Source organism: Cololabis saira, chromosome 14 (assembly GCF_033807715.1).
Source record: "Cololabis saira isolate AMF1-May2022 chromosome 14, fColSai1.1, whole genome shotgun sequence".
In the NCBI taxonomy this organism is placed as follows: Eukaryota; Metazoa; Chordata; class Actinopteri; order Beloniformes; family Belonidae; genus Cololabis; species Cololabis saira.
Genome location: NC_084600.1, coordinates 12,798,926 through 12,812,525, shown reverse-complemented (window position 1 = coordinate 12,812,525; position 13,600 = coordinate 12,798,926). Strand labels below are relative to the sequence as shown.

Here is a 13,600-nt window from a genome sequence, read left to right as displayed (position 1 = left end):
ACACACACACAGGCCTGACAGCTGTCAATCACATGGCTCTGAAAACTCAGGTAGTCACGGACTGACTCAGTTCATTCTTTGATACAATTTAAATTAAAAAAAAAACATAACTGGTCTAAATTACACAATCTATTTAGATAGATATAGACACAGCGGTCTATAACATAATTTCTGAGCTCTATAACAGAGAATAGACTCGGCGGTCTCGTTCACAACAACACAAGCTCATTAAAATAGGCAGCTGGTCAAGAAACTGATAAATAAATTATTTATGAAGGTTACACTCACTCACCAACGGTAGTTGACTCTTCCATAACCCAAAATAATCCAGGTAACGTGGAAAACGGGGTAACATTCAAAACTTTGTACAAATTTAGTCCTCTTTTAAACTTTAGCGCTAATCTCCTTCACTGTGACTGTTAAGGCTGATTTATGGTACCGCGTTACACCAACGCAGCGCCTACGGCGAAGGTTGCGCGTCGCCGCATAACCTCGCCGTAGACTGCGCCGTACCCTACGGCGTATGCTCTGCGTCGATTTAACGCAGAACAATAAATCAGGCTTTACAGCCAATCCGCGCTGGCACACGGCCCTGATGCGTTCAGGACAGTTGTAAATTAAGGATTAGAACATTTTATCGTTATTATAGCCTACAATTTATGATGATATATGAATTGCACATATATTTATTGATATGCACAGACTAGCACACATTTAGGTCTGTAATGGAACGTGACTGTTGATATTTATAAGGGGAAAAAAAAACGATGATTGATTTTTTTTTTTTTTTTTTTTAACTCAGTCAGACGTATTCGCCGTATGACTGCGTGAACCGAACCGTGACCCCCGTACCGTGACGGCACGGGACGAATACAAATACCGTTACACCCTACACACACATACATATATATACATATATTTTAGGACGAAAGGAAGAATTCTGTATATATACATACACATATCAGGGCTCTAAATTAACATTTTCGATCAGCAGCCAATGAGGCTGGTAAGTTTCTGAAGTTATCAGCCAATCAGAATTTCCACTAGCCACATTTTTTTGTGTGCAAAAAAGACAGATGAGAGCCACTGAATTCATTTGATCATTTTATTACCAAAAGCTCTAAATTAATCCTACAGTGAAGTTGGGAATGTATATTCAATTAAAGTAGTTACACTAAAATGAAACTTAAGTACATACAAAAATTATCCTAACATTTCATTACTCATGAACCCTACTATTCAGGGATCTAATTTGAACAAATTTTTGTACATAAAAAAAAAAAAAAAAACATTAAAACTTTTCTTTTTAGCTAGAAATTTGACGATTTATTTTAATGTGACCCTTAATTTACACAAGTTGTAAAATATTACAACTTTCTAAACATGTTTTTATGCAGAAAATGCACAAAATTATGTAGAGACGAATTATGAGGGGGATACTGTATGTAAAGGTTAAACATCGTCACTTCGGACTCAGACTCCCCATCTGAATCAGTTCCATTTTTCCCTTTTCTCACAAAGTGCGGCCGGCGTGTGCACACTGTCACCTGCCAGATTTCTATGGCTGTGCATGGGTCAAAGTCTTTGATGTCTGGCGAGCACAATTGTGTTCAAGAATATTGAGTGAAACACTTGTTTTCAATCTACAAACTAAACGAATATTTCAGTCTGGTACCCCTGTAAAAGTCCCACATCCCATCATGGTTTTGCCCCGGATGGCCCTGCCCATCACGTCCCACAGGTCAGGCTCGCTTTTTGAAGGTTTGTAGTTCAAATGTACCCCTCCACTGAAGTCATGGAAGGCCTCAGGTGGGGTACCACTGCTCATATCTGCGCAAGATCCACAAACCTGGCAGGTTAAATAAAGACAGTCCTTGTGGGAAAGAGAATGACTATAGATTGGATTTTAAATTGACATGTTGTAGCTGCAATGAAATAATTCAAATGGAGGAAACAGTCTCAGCGACTGCGATCAAAATGCTGAAGGTTCATTTACTTTTCATTTTAATGTAATGTTAATGTTTTAATGAAAAGGTTACAGAGTTCAAGTCACACTTAAGAAATGTTTTATTAATACGAGTTAGCAGCCTCGTCTGCAATCAAATTTGCTAAATCCACATACACACTACCCAGAAGTTAATGGTCTTAAGGTTGTGTTAAACATACTGGTTACGCCTGCAAGTGTATTCAACCTTTATCCTGAGCAGTTCTCTTTTTGAAGACTCAAATTAATTTTGTCAGCTCTATTTTCAGTGCAGTCTGAAGTTTTTTTCACCAAGAAATGTTCTGCAGAACAGCTTAAAATGTATTTACCTAACCCAGCCATCACCAAATGGCGGACCCCGGTCCGGGTCCGGACCGAGTGATGGTTCTATCCGGACCCGTGACCAATTTCTAATAAATTAATGAGAATACATTTTACTGTACACGGGAGTTTTTTTTTTTTTTTTCAGGTGTTTTTTTGTTGTCTTTTTCTCTTGGACTATGGGGATACTTCTCCTCTATATATAAATGAAAAAAAAGAAATAAAAAATTGATCACAAAAAAAATATTTTTTTTCTGACGGTCACGGGTCGGCAGGGGGCGGAGCTAATCCAGTTAACACGGCAATTGAGCCAATCAAATCGTTTGTTTACCCTGCGTGGCCTGCACTCTGTGGACTGTGGAGAGAGGAAAAGAGACGTGAGAGAGAGCGCAGCATGGCTTGCTCCAAAATAAGGAAAGTTGATGCAGAAAACCGAGCTTTTAAAGATGAATGGACGGACCAATTTATGTTCATTCTTCCAGCAGCCAGTTCTAAACCAGTGTGCCTCATATGTTCCGAAAACGTGGCATTAATCAAAAGCGGTAATGTGAAGCGCCACTACGAGACAAAACACAAATCTTTTGAGCAAACTTATCCACTGAAGTCCGAGCTGAGGGCACGCAAAATAACCGAACTGAGAGCACAGTATGACAGATCTACCCGACTCATCACGCACTCATTTACAGCCCAACGGGCAAATGAATGCGCACTAAAAGTAGCATGGATTTTGGGGCAACATAAGAAAACATTTAGTGATGGGACAGTTGTGAAGGAGTGCTTAAACGCCGTTGCTGAGACGTTACTTGAAGGAAAACAAAACGTTACTTGAAGGAAAACAAAAAGACGAGTTGTGTGAAAAAATCAGGCAAATTCCAATGTCAGCTTCAACAGCAACCAGAAAATCAGAAATATTAGCAGATGATGTAATGGCACAGCTTGATGCAGCTATTCATAGTGCAGCATGCATATCCTTAGCCATTGATGAATCTACAGATGTCACTGATAATGCCCAGCTTTTGGTGTATGTGAGATTTTTTCACAAAGATAAGCAAGAGCTCTGTGAGGACCTGCTGGGTGTAACACCACTTGTGACACATACAAGAGGAGAGGACATATATGCAGCAATAAAGAATATGCTGGGAAAGAGGGGGATAGATCTAAAACAGTAAATACTGGCAGGGGCAGTCACATGCCCATTTCTCTCATTCAGGAAGGAAGTAGAAGAAATGTAAAAGAAAAAAATAAAGAGGGGCTCTGTTGGCACTTTTTCTAAAGAGGCACTTTTTTATTTATTTTATTTTGAATAGTCTTGTGTTGTTTTCTTTTACTTGAAATGTAGGCCTTAAGTTCATTAGGCTGGGAATACTTTTATTTATGGTAAAGGCAGCTGTTTGTTTACTATTCAAGTGCCATACAAGTTCCATGTGTATGTTAAAGTCCCACTTTGAAAATTGAGAATAAATATTGTTGAAACAATATGAATATGTACGTTGTTGATTTTATTTGATGGACATAGTGGTAGGTTATAGGACACAATTTAGACATTATGAGGTTCGGACCTTTGCTGGAAGGAAATTTTACTAACTGGACCTCATTGAATTTTAATTGAATACCCCTGACCTAACCTTTCCAGCCACTGAGGGTGCTGTTTAAACGAGTTTTCCCCGATCTTGAGACCAACAAAAACATATTTGCACTTTGCTTCCCACGTCAGCTTGACAGGTGTCTTTATGCACAAGTCGATCTACCAGTATTTTCAATCCCCCATGATGCAGGTGGTTAAAGGACAAATCCACGTGCAACTCATCTCACTTTTTCTCTTCAATTAATGAACTGGTTTGGCAACATGGATTATCTTTGAAGACTCAGATCAGGAACCAAACCCCTTTACCGTTGGGAGAGTTGATTGCAAGCCAATGAATATTTGGTAAAGTAAATTCAGCACATCTGGAGGTCAAAACTCAGTTTGAACTTTGATTACATGCAGATCTTTAAAAATTCCTAAATTGGGGCCAGACAACAAACCTTCACTTTCTACATGTTTTTAAAGTACATATTCTTAAACACAATTATGGAGACTTGAGCTCAGTGTTGGCCCTCCAGGGGCTGGTAGAGGGAGAGCAAAGCCTGGGACTGACTTATGTAGGAGCACTGGGGGAAAAATGTTTGTTTGAAACAATTCTTCACTTGTAAAAAAGGACAAGCAGTCATGCTTGTTCTAGTCAGATTAGACATGTCCCTTCTTGACCACGCAATCCCTCCACACATGAAAGAGTTCAGATTCAAGATGTATTTTTCAATTTGTATTTATTCTCTCAACACAAGCACTGTAGATTTAAATATTCCACCAGGCAACTAAAACATTTATAAATAAATTTGTCAGATATAATGCATTGAATGGACGTTTAACTTCCTGACGTCTGTGACCAAGTCTGGGCGTACAAAGTCAAACTGCTGCACTCTGCAGCTCTTCACGTGAGGCAGGAAGGAGTTGCAGTAGTTCAGTCTGCAGAAACCATGTTTCACCACCTAAAAGAGAAATGGGTTAACCCACATCAGTTAGATACTCAAATCTTTGGAGATGAGATATCAGTGGAAATCATTTGTTGGATTCAACTAAAATCCTTTAAGAATTTCCTGACAATTAGCATTTATAATCCACTGGTTACACAATCCTATAATCAATGTAATGACCAAGTTTTCCCAGTAGGGGTCACCATCTCTGAAGAAAGTGAGCAAGAGGAATATTTGAATTAATTCAAGCATCTTACCACATTGTGTATGCAGACACTGAAGCAAGGTCTCCAACTTGATCCAGTCCTGAGGAAAAAAAAAAGTATAGAAATTAAAAACAAATCTAATTTAGAGTAATGTACGGGTTCCACATTTCAAGTTCAGAAAACTGGTAGTCACCACTAAGCAATCTGCCGGTAATTCCAGCTATTTCAGTTTAGATTTCATCACAACAATGAATAGCAACCAAATGTAGTCCATAGATGAAAAGTTACCTTTAAAGCAGCCTCAACATATGCAAGATAGTCAGTCTGAGAAGATCTGCAATGAACACAAAAATAAAATAATGAAGACAGACAATTGAACCATGAAAATGACACATCAACGCCACTCAGAAAATTGGATTTGAAACAATAGTCAGTTTTCGCATCTGACTGCACTTCCTACTCCAGGTTTTCATCATTGAAGCTGCTCAAGAGCCTGAGCGCCGAGTAAACAAGCTTTTCAATAAAGCCACTGCTGTAAAACACTTTTTAGTATTATACTTTAACTTTGATCCCAGTTAGTGTGGGCCACTTTCTAAACACTTGCTGCAAAAGTTCAGGAATGCAAGGCCTGAAAAGTGATTTAGAGGCACACCAATGGACAAGTTTGCAGCCAGAACCATGTTTTTCTGTATACAAATGAGCTTTTGAAAAGTTGTTTTAGATCAGAGTTGTCACAATAACTTACAAGAGTCTTCTGAAGAGGTGACGCTGCACTGCAGGAACCACATTTCAGATCAGCCTTCACCAGCTCATTGCCTTAAGGGGAAACATTTTTTTAAGGTTTACAAAAGACCAAATGAACTGAACAAAGAGAAGTTGAACATTGTGTGTTCAGAAAACCAATGATCAACACTAAACAATCTGATGGTAATTCCAGCTTATTAGTTTAGATTTCATCACAACAATGAATTGTATCCAAATGTAAACCAGATGAAAAGTTACCTTTGAAGCAGCCTCAACTATATGCAAGGTCATCAGGCTGAGACAGAACCTGCAAACAACAAAAATGAAACAGATAATCGCACCATGAAAACTGTCCATCTTTAAGACCACTCAGAACAAACAATTGGGAGAAGTTGGCCATTGTGTGTTCAGAAAACCAATGATCAACACTGAACAATCTGACGGTAATTCCAGCTTATTAGTTTAGATTTCATCACAACAGAAGCAGCCATTTCTCCTATTAATTGGTCAGGTTCTCTGCATTTAAACCTTGCAAAAGTGTAACTGTATAATTGAAAACAAACCTTTTTTTTCTTCATTTTCCACACTCTCCATCCTGTTTCAAGAAATCTAAACCGCAGGAAAAAAAAAAAGTTTAATAGCATGAAAAATGCATCATCATTTGCCATTAAGCAGTTAAAAGGCTCAGAACCGTGATTGAGAAACATCGTCAGTTGTCGCATCAGACGGCACTTCCTATTCACAGTTTTCATCACTGACAGCTGATTAAGATGGTTCTGACCCTTCTACATCTCTTACCTCCCAGATGAGGAGACCTGCGATGGCCTTGTGGGCTCAGACTCCCTTTCAGGTGAAACACAAGCTCCTGAAAAACAAACAAGACACTCATTACCATCGTTTTAAATGAAAAGTTCAAGTACATTAGACATAACTACACTAAGCATTACCCATGAATGGCCCATTTTGTTAAGTGTATTCAAATACTGGGACGCCACTGAGATTATTCTGGTCACAAACTGATGCATTTTTTTAAGGTTTACAAAAAGACCAAATGAACTGAACAAAGAGAAGTTGAACATTGTGTGTTCAGAAAACCAATCAACACTAAACAATCTGATGGTAATTCCAGCTTATTAGTTTAGATTTAATAACAATGAAGTGTATCAAAATGTAAACCACAGGTGAAATTACCTTTCACGCAGCCTCAACTATATCTGAGGTCATCAGGCTGAGACAGAACCTGCAACCAACAAAAATGAAACGGATAATAGCACCATGAAAACCATCCATCTTTAAGATCACTCATAACAATTGGGAGAAGTTGGCCATTGCGTGTTCAGAAAACCAATGATCAACACTGAACAATCTGACGGTAATTCCAGCTTATTAGTTTAGATTTCATCACAACAGAAGCAGCCATTTCTCCTATTAATTGACCAAAAAATAAAAAAGTACCTTAGCAAAGTCGATGTCATTCGCTGCACGCTGGCAGATCACTGCAGGGCAAAGAGAGGAGAATCAAGCACAAGTGGATAAAACATTGGCTCCCGCTACAGCTTATGTCACTTCCTAGTTGTGCTTTTTGGAGTATTACATCAACATGTGTGCAGCAAGTTTTTTTTTTTATTTCCCTGACTATCTAGTACATTAGCTCATATTTTCTCTAACAGGAGAAATACCACGGTATTGGTAGGAGTGGCGTGGCCTAGTGTTTGGGGCTTCGGGCTCATGATCCGAAGGTCGTGGGTTCGAACCCTGGCACTGGTGTCACTTTGCGCATCCTTGGGAAAGATGCTTTACTCTCGGCTTTCCTCTACACCAGGTATGAATGGGTACATAGCTTTGCTAAGGGAAGTATCCAGCGATATACTAGCATCCTGGGGTGGTGACCTGTTTGCGCTACAGAAACCGGCAATAAACACTGGCTCTATTTACGTATATACAAGGCTCAAAAAGGACAATTGGTAGTGACATTTAGTCAAAGTCTGATAAAGAATGTTTCTTCAACAGTTTGTTGTCAGAACTAAAACCATGCTGACCACTCCAGCTGTTTGGTCAGGTTCTCTGCATTTAAACCTTGCTAAAGTGTAATTGTATAATTGAAAACAAACCTTTTTTTCTCTATTTTCCACACTCAGCCATCATGTTTCAAGAAATCTAAACCCCAGAGAGGAAAAAATGTTTTTAATTGCATGAAAACCTGCAACCAACAAAAATGAAACAGATGATCGCACCATGAAAACCATCCATCTTTAAGACCACTCAGAACAAACAATTGGGAGAAGTTTAGATGCGTTTTAGATCAGAGTTGTCACAATAACTTACAAGAGTCTTCTGAAGAGGTGACGCTGCACTGCAGGAACCACATTTCAGATCAGCCTTCACCAGCTCATTGCCTTAAGGGGAAACATTTTTTTAAGGTTTACAAAAGACCAAATGAACTGAACAAAGAGAAGTTGAACATTGTGTGTTCAGAAAACCAATGATCAACACTAAACAATCTGATGGTAATTCCAGCTTATTAGTTTAGATTTCATCACAACAATGAATTGTATCCAAATGTAAACCACAGATGAAGTTACCTTTGAAGCAGCCTCAACTATATCCGAGGTCATCAGGCTGAGACAGAACCTGCAAACAAAAATGAAACATAATTGCACCGTGAAAACTGTCCATCTTTAAGACCACTCAGAAAAAACAATTGGGAGAAGTTGGCCATTGTGTGTTCAGAAAACCAATGATCAACACTGAACAATCTGACGGTAATTCCAGCTTATTAGTTTAGATTTCATCACAACAGAAGCAGCCATTTCTCCTATTAATTGGTCAGGTTATCTTATCTGCATTTAAACCTTGCAAAAGTGTAATTGTATAATTGAAAACAAACCTTTTTTCTCCATTTTCCACACTCTCAGCCATCATGTTTCAAGAAATCTAAACCCCAGAGAAAAAAAAAGTTTAATAGCATGAAAAATGCATCATCATTTGCCATTAAGCAGTTAAAAGGCTCAGAATCGTGATTGAGAAAAATCGTCAGTTGTCGCATCAGACGGCACTTCCTATTCACAGTTTTCATCACTGACAGCTGATTAAGATGGTTCTGACCCTTCTACATCTCTTACCTCCCAGACGAGGAGACCTGCGATGGCCTTGTGGGCTCAGACTCCCTTTCAGGTGAAACACACACTCCTGAAAACAAACGTACACAAGATACTCATTACCATTGTTTTAAATGAAAGGTTCAAGTACATTAGACATAACTACACTACGCATTACCCATGAATGGCCCATTTTGTTAAGTGTACAAATACTGGGACGCCACTGAGATTATTCTGGTCACAAACTGATGCAAATATTCGACCCCATTTGTATAATTGCAAGTTTTTACTTTGGCCATCACAGGAACAAATCTTATTTGTGTAGAATAGTCTTCAGTATATAATTCATCCTCTCCACGTGGCTGCCTGAGGCCCGCTGCGTTTTAACTAGTGAGAAAATACCTGAATTTAACCGTCTCTAATTGGGAAATAAACTTACTTGAGCTGTTTGAACAGTCATGGCTGCAGTTGGGCCTTTTTACTGCGTTTTAACCTTCAAGGAAAACGCTGAGCAGCACTGCAGACACGAGACCAGCTCACTCAGAGAGACGGAGGGGAAAGGGGCTGTGGACGCGGCCCGAACCCTTTTTAAACTCTGCCTGTCGCGGAAATAATACGTCACTTCCTGCGTAGCGGTAGAAGCGCCATTGATTGGCAGCTGCTGAAACTGAAGACACTTCAGATCAGCCCCGATTTATAATAGATCCATGATCAGCCCCCGAATCTCGCACTCATTGTAGATCCTTGTATATTTTGTAAAACAGAACACGAAACTATTGAACACTTATTCTTTTCTTGTTCGATCACAAAGCTTTTTTGGCAAGATGTTTATTGGTGGTTAAAGATTGGGATCAACAACTGTATGTTCAGCAAGTTTCAGGTCATAATTTATATGGATGGTCTGCCAAAGAAGGTATCCAAGATGGTGAACATAATTCTAATTTTGGGTAAATATCATATACATAAAAATAAATGGAAAAACAGCAAACCCTCCATAGTATGTTTTAAAAACGAAATAAAAAGTTATATAACATCTAAGGTACTTTCAAAAGAAAATCAGTCTATAAATGATTTATGTGAAACCATGTTAGAGTCTCTTGCTCTTTAAGATACAATCTTGCTACGCTTATACATTTTTGTTGAAATATCATATTTTGTGATTATTCAAATTTATTTTATTTATTTTCTTTTTATTTTAATTTAGAAGTTTATCTTGGAAAAAAATGTATTGTTACATATTCGCTTGTGTGTTGTGAACTTATGTTTCAGTTGCAAACTAATGTTTCCTCAAAGGAATTTTGTAATTTTGAAATGTTGAATAAAGTTTGTTTAAAAAAAAAGAATCTCGCACTCAAGCAGAAGGCACGCCGATTTTTCCCAGTGGCCAGCCGCGGTACTGCAACAGAAAACCCCATGGGGCCCAGAAAGGTTTTTTCCCATAGACCGCAATAGTAAAAGAGAAGCCTCTAAAACTGTACAGGACACCTCCAGCTGTAATCACCGGCAATTACTAATCTTTGTATTCTATATTCTTAAGTCATGGACTTTATATCCGTCAAAAATGTTTTATAACGGCCAGAAAAGTCAAAGAAAAGTCTCTTTCTGGGCGTGACGTCACAGCGGTGACGTCACGGCTGACGTCACAGCCGTGTCCGTGCATTCCACGGATGTATTATATTAATATATATTATATAATTATATTATATTAATACATTAATAATATATGTAATACTATACATGTAATAATATACATTAATTAATATATTATATTAATACATATTATATTAATACTCGCGTCATTCAGATCTGAACTGGAAGAAAATATGGTGTTTGCCCTCTAAATATCTGATTATAAATAAGGTTAAAGAAGTGACTCTGAAAATGATTCATCGTTTTTATCCTTGCAAGGTATTTCTACAAAGATACAAAAAGGACATTGATGTGGTCTGCTCATTGTGGTGATGTGGTCGGCTAAATGAAATGATGTTACACACTCTTGTACAGTAGGTGGCGGTATGCACCTTAAAGTTGGTTGCGATCAGTACTCGATTTAAAAAAAATAAAAATAAAAATAAATAAATAAAAAAAATCAGGGGGGATGGTGGATTTTATCATATGGGGACAGATCATTTGTGCTGATTACAAATAATATATAACAAATAATATCACTGACCAAAACACCTGCAGAAATACTGCAGGAATGACATAGCAGCAGTTAAATGCAGCCTTCTGTAAGCTTTAAATATCCACTGGGCTTACATCAAATACATCAAAACACAACAATAAAAAACAGTTTTCTAAACTTATCAATATGACTCTGTCCTTCACAGGATAAGTAAAATGGATCACTGCAAAAACTCAAAATCTTAACAAGAATATTTGTCTTATTTCTAGTTAAAATGTCTCATTTTAGTAAAAAAAATGTCATTACACTTAAAACAAGACTCATCACTGGAAAAAACAACAATTTTCACCTGTTTCAAGTAGATTTTCACTTGAAATAAGTAGAAAAATCTGCCAGTGGAACAAAATTTTTTTGCTTGTAATGAGAAGATAAATCTTGTCCCACTGGCAGATTTTCCTACTTATTTTAAGTGAAAATTTACTTGAAAAATTGAAAAAGAAAATTGTCAAATAAGTTATTTTTCTGGTGATGACTCTAAATGTTGAAATAGCAGTAACCACACGCCGGCTGACTCCGCGCTCCCAGTGCATCAGCCGGCCGAGTCCTAACAGTTTCCCCCCTTTGTTGAAATGTCCACATTGCAAGTATTGTCGCCCTGTTGTCATCCTTTTTGGTAAAATGTAACCAAACTTTCGAGCGTTTATGCTGCTTTGTCTCCGTGTTTTGGAATGCGCACGTTGAGCAACGTGCTTGGTGACGTCATTCGCGCCCACTGGAATCACGCAACATGGCAACCCAAGAGTTCCATTGGTTCCATTATGATGCAATAAAGCGCCCTCTATGACGCAATGATGATCTTATATAAACATTACAAACTCTCAGACAGTCATTTCACCTTTGGTGCTGAGAGGACAACACATACAAGAGAAACAAAATGCAAGTCATTAACAAGATGTGTCAAGAATTAGAGCAGCTGAAAGTCAGATTTAAGGAGTTAATGGACAGAAGGACCCCTTCCTGCTTTCAGTTGAAACTGATCCGGCCAATTTTATACCACGTGGCAAAATCTCTGAGCGAGTTTCAGAATTCAGGGATTGCTAATAGTGCTGTTGCACCCAAGAGCAGTCATCAATCAGAAGCAGACGCCATGGCAGAACAGGCAGATCTGGAGAGTTTTGTTGACCTGATCAATCAGATGTTAAAGCCAGATCCTGCTGAAAGAATCACTCCCAGCCAGGTGTTGCAGCATCCTTTTATTACAATGCATCATCTCATGGACTTGTTTCATGTCAGCTCACATGTAAAATCCTGCTATGATTTGATGTCCATCAGCATTTTCTCGAATTCACACTTGGAGCAGGATGAGAACAAAACCACTCAAGAGCCACCCCAGACAGTGTCAGAGAAATGTTGTACAAGCATGGACACCCCAATGTATGTTCCTTCTGCTACGACATCTTCATCAGAAAGTAATAGGGCAAAAGAAAAGAATAACTTGAAAATGTCCATTCCCAGTAGGGGGACAAAAGATGAAATGGACCAATTAATAGAAAGTCTCTTTCTTGAGGACATGGAACAATTTGTTGATACCCTTCCAACCACTTTCAAGAACGCATCTTCCACTAAGACCTCTCACTCAGAAGAGAAAATGGACGGGAAGGTACCAATTAGTTTCAAGAACATATCCCCAGTGATTGAGATTGATTGTCCAGCGAGTAAGAGGACAAAATATGAAATGGCCTCAGCAATAGACAGCACATCCACCACTAAGACCTCTCGCTCAGAAGAGAAAATGGACGGTAAGGTTCCAATTAGTTTCAAGAAGATATCCACCACTAAGACCTCTCAGTCAGAAGAGAAAATGGACGGGAAGGTACCAATTAGTTTCAAAAACATATCCACCACTAAGACTTCTCAGTCAGAAGAGGAAATGGGTGGGAAGGTACCAATTAGTTTCAAGAACATATCCACCGTGATTGAGATTGATTGTCCAGCAAGGAAGAGGACAAAATATGAAATGGCCTCAGCAATAGACAGCACATCCACCACTAAGACCTCTCGCTCAGAAGAGAAAATAGACTGGAAGGTACCAATTAGTTTCAAGAACATATCCACCACTAAGACCTCTCGCTCAGAAGAGAAAATAGACTGGAAAGTACCAATTAGTTTCAAGAAGCTATCCACCACTAAGACCTCTCGCTCAAAAAAGAAAATAGACTGGAAGGTACCAATTAGTTTCAAGAACATATCCACCACTAAGACCTCTCGCTCAGAAGAGAAAATGGACTGGAAAGTAGTGGACACCCAAATGTGTGTTCCTTCTGCTACGACATTTTCATCAGAAAGTAATAGGGCAAAAGAAAAAAATAACTTGAAAATGTCCATTCCCAGTACGAGGACAAAAGATGAAATGGACCAATTAATAGAAAGTCTCTCTAATTTATTTATATCAGCAATAGACAGCACATCTACCACTAAGACTTCTCAGTCAGAAGAGAAAATAGACTGGAAGGTACCAATTAGTTTCAAGAACATATCCACCACTAAGACCTCTCGCTCAGAAGAGAAAATGGACGGGAAGGTACCAGTTAGTTTCAAGAACATATCC

The 13,600-nt window shown here is 38.5% G+C and overlaps 1 long non-coding RNA gene, 9 other non-coding genes and 1 pseudogene across 10 annotated transcripts; all 11 read right to left on the bottom strand.

The window, feature by feature from the left end:
• Positions 1 to 4,597: 4,597 nt before the first annotated feature.
• Positions 4,598 to 9,431, bottom strand: LOC133459624 (uncharacterized). The gene is made up of 15 exons (XR_009784059.1): positions 9,307 to 9,431; positions 8,892 to 8,958; positions 8,657 to 8,703; positions 8,352 to 8,400; positions 8,095 to 8,165; positions 7,881 to 7,926; positions 7,225 to 7,265; positions 6,961 to 7,009; positions 6,568 to 6,634; positions 6,333 to 6,378; positions 6,028 to 6,076; positions 5,771 to 5,841; positions 5,314 to 5,359; positions 5,077 to 5,125; positions 4,598 to 4,834 (listed from the first exon to the last, which is right to left on the bottom strand). It is a non-coding gene; the product is annotated as an uncharacterized LOC133459624 (long non-coding RNA).
• LOC133460355 (small nucleolar RNA SNORD65) lies at positions 5,198 to 5,271 on the bottom strand. The gene has a single exon (XR_009784109.1). It is a non-coding gene; the product is annotated as a small nucleolar RNA SNORD65 (small nucleolar RNA).
• Positions 5,428 to 5,505, bottom strand: LOC133460350 (small nucleolar RNA SNORD49). Its single transcript, XR_009784104.1, has one exon. It is a non-coding gene; the product is annotated as a small nucleolar RNA SNORD49 (small nucleolar RNA).
• Positions 5,915 to 5,987, bottom strand: LOC133460364 (small nucleolar RNA SNORD65). The gene has a single exon (XR_009784118.1). It is a non-coding gene; the product is annotated as a small nucleolar RNA SNORD65 (small nucleolar RNA).
• On the bottom strand, positions 6,175 to 6,247 carry LOC133460360 (small nucleolar RNA SNORD65). The gene has a single exon (XR_009784114.1). It is a non-coding gene; the product is annotated as a small nucleolar RNA SNORD65 (small nucleolar RNA).
• On the bottom strand, positions 6,452 to 6,528 carry LOC133460368 (small nucleolar RNA SNORD49). Its single transcript, XR_009784121.1, has one exon. It is a non-coding gene; the product is annotated as a small nucleolar RNA SNORD49 (small nucleolar RNA).
• Positions 6,854 to 6,923, bottom strand: LOC133460366 (small nucleolar RNA SNORD65; annotated as a pseudogene).
• Positions 7,104 to 7,176, bottom strand: LOC133460358 (small nucleolar RNA SNORD65). Its single transcript, XR_009784112.1, has one exon. It is a non-coding gene; the product is annotated as a small nucleolar RNA SNORD65 (small nucleolar RNA).
• On the bottom strand, positions 8,239 to 8,311 carry LOC133460363 (small nucleolar RNA SNORD65). The gene has a single exon (XR_009784117.1). It is a non-coding gene; the product is annotated as a small nucleolar RNA SNORD65 (small nucleolar RNA).
• LOC133460357 (small nucleolar RNA SNORD65) lies at positions 8,494 to 8,566 on the bottom strand. The gene has a single exon (XR_009784111.1). It is a non-coding gene; the product is annotated as a small nucleolar RNA SNORD65 (small nucleolar RNA).
• Positions 8,776 to 8,852, bottom strand: LOC133460349 (small nucleolar RNA SNORD49). The gene has a single exon (XR_009784103.1). It is a non-coding gene; the product is annotated as a small nucleolar RNA SNORD49 (small nucleolar RNA).
• Positions 9,432 to 13,600: the final 4,169 nt, after the last annotated feature.